The following is a 2500-nucleotide window of genomic DNA, read 5'->3' as shown; positions in this document are numbered from 1 at the left end:
TTTTTTTTTTTTTTTTTTCGATAAATCCAACCGAGAACAAGAAGACCGAGGCATCCAAAATTTTTTTTTTTTTTTTTTCTTTCCCATATACCAGAGAAAGAACATGAAGACCGAGGCAACCAACAAAAAATAATTTTTTTTTTCTCTTTCCCGGAATTTTTTTTTTTTTTTTTCGAAATAGCCGAGAAAGAATATGAAGACCGAGGCATCCAACAAAAAAATTTTTTTTTTTTTTTTTCCTAATCTACCCAAGCAAAACAAATAGAAGACCGAGGCATCCAAAAAAATTTTTTTTTTTTTTTTTTTTTTCGAAAAATTTTTTTTCACAAAAACTTTTTTTTTTTTTTTTCCCCAAAAAATTTTTTTTTTCGTTCCAAGCTAACCAAGACATCTACTATTCACTAGTAGAGCAATCGAGACTGCAAAGCAAGCAATGGCCTTACTTGCAGCTCTTGGTGCTGAGAACTCCCCCCCCCCTATAGTAGTCTTAAGTAAAACCACAGCTCTGACAGGAGTAGATATTGCATGCGAGCGAGGAGTCGTAATGGGCAAAATTGACTCGGGGGACCTCCAAATCGAATTCCGTTTCGAGCAAAACACTTCTTAGGCTTCAAGGAAGCTCCCATAAAATTTCCAAACCCAAACTCCAAACTTCATTTTTTAGCCTACAATGCCCACGTGCACGCCGGTGTGCACGCAGGGGTGCTTGAGCATGCGGGAGAGGAGCCATAATGGGCAACATTGACTCGGGGGACCTCCAAATCGAAATCCGTCTCGAGCAAAACACTTCTTAAGCTTCTAGGAAGCTCCCATAAAACTTCCAAACCCAAACTCCAAACTTTATTTTTTAGCATACAATGCCCACGTGCACGCCGGGGTGCTTGAGCGTGCGGGCGAGGAGCCATAATGGGCAACATTGACTCGGGGGACCTCCAAATCGAAATCCGTCTCGAGCAAAACACTTCTTAAGCTTCAAGGAAGCTCCCATAAAACTTCCAAACCCAAACTCCAAACTTTATTTTTTAGCATACAATGCCCACGTGCACGCAGGGGTGCTTGAGCATGCGGGAGAGGAGCCATAATGGGCAACATTGACTCGGGGGACCTCCAAATCGAAATCCGTCTCGAGCAAAACACTTCTTAAGCTTCTAGGAAGCTCCCATAAAATTTTCAAACCCAAACTCCAAACTTCATTTTTTAGCATACGATGCCCACGTGCACGCCGGGGTGCACGAGCGTGCGGGCGAGGAGTCGTAATGGGCAAAATTAACTCGGGGGACCTCCAAATCGAAATCCGTCTCGAGCAAAGCATTTCTTAGGCTTCTAGGAAGTTCCCGTAAAATTTTCAAACCCAAACTCCAAACTTCATTTTTTAGCACACAATGCCCACGTGCACGCGGGGGTGCTTAAGCGTGCGGGCGAGGAGTCATAATGGGCAAAATTAACTCGGGGGACCTCCAAATCGAAATCCGTCTCGAGCAAAGCACTTCTTAGGCTTCTAGGAAGCTCCCATAAAATTTCCAAACCCAAACTCCAAACTTCATTTTTTAGCATACGATGCCCCCGTGCACGCGGGGGTGCTTGAGCGTGCGGGGGAGGAGTCATAATGGGCAAAACTAACTCGGGGGATCTCCAAATCAAAATCCGTCTCGAGCAAAGCAGTTCTTAGGCTTCTAGGAAGCTCCCATAAAATTTCCGAACCCAAACTCCAAACTTCATTTTTTAGCATACTATGCCCACGTGCACGCCGGGGTGCACGAGCGTGCGGGCGAGGAGTCGTAATGGGCAAAATTAACTCGGGGGACCTCCAAATCGAAATCCGTCTCGAGCAAAGCATTTCTTAGGCTTCTAGGAAGTTCCCGTAAAATTTTCAAACCCAAACTCCAAACTTCATTTTTTAGCATACGATGCCCACGTGCGCGCCGGTGTGCACGTCGGGGTGCACGAGCGTGCGGGCGAGGAGCCGTAATTGGCAAAATTAACACGGCGGACCTCCAAATCGAAATCCGTCTCGAGCAAAGCATTTCTTAGGCTTCTAGGAAGTTCCCGTAAAATTTTCAAACCCAAACTCCAAACTTCATTTTTTAGCATACGATGCCCACGTGCACGCCGGTGTGCACGAGCATGCGGGCGAGGAGTCATAAAGGGCAAACTTAACTCGGGGGACCTCCAAATCGAAATCCGTCTCGAGCAAAGCATTTCTTAGGCTTCTAGGAAGCTCCCATAAAATTTTCAAACCCAAACTCCAAACTTCATTTTTTAGCACACAATGCCCACGTGCACGCGGGGGTGCTTAAGCGTGCGGGCGAGGAGTCATAATGGGCAAAATTAACTCGGGGGACCTCCAAATCGAAATCCGTCTCGAGCAAAGCACTTCTTAGGCTTCTAGGAAGCTCCCATAAAATTTTCAAACCCAAACTCCAAACTTCATTTTTTAGCCAACGATGCCCACGTGCACGCCGGGGTGCACGAGCGTGCGGGCGAGGAGTCATAATGGGCA

This window comes from Cornus florida, unplaced genomic scaffold (assembly GCF_030987335.1).
Source record: "Cornus florida cultivar Cherokee Brave unplaced genomic scaffold, ASM3098733v1 CherokeeBrave_3.0.0_Hap2_scaffold_96, whole genome shotgun sequence".
In the NCBI taxonomy this organism is placed as follows: Eukaryota; Viridiplantae; Streptophyta; class Magnoliopsida; order Cornales; family Cornaceae; genus Cornus; species Cornus florida.
Note: the sequence above shows the minus strand (reverse complement) of the source record.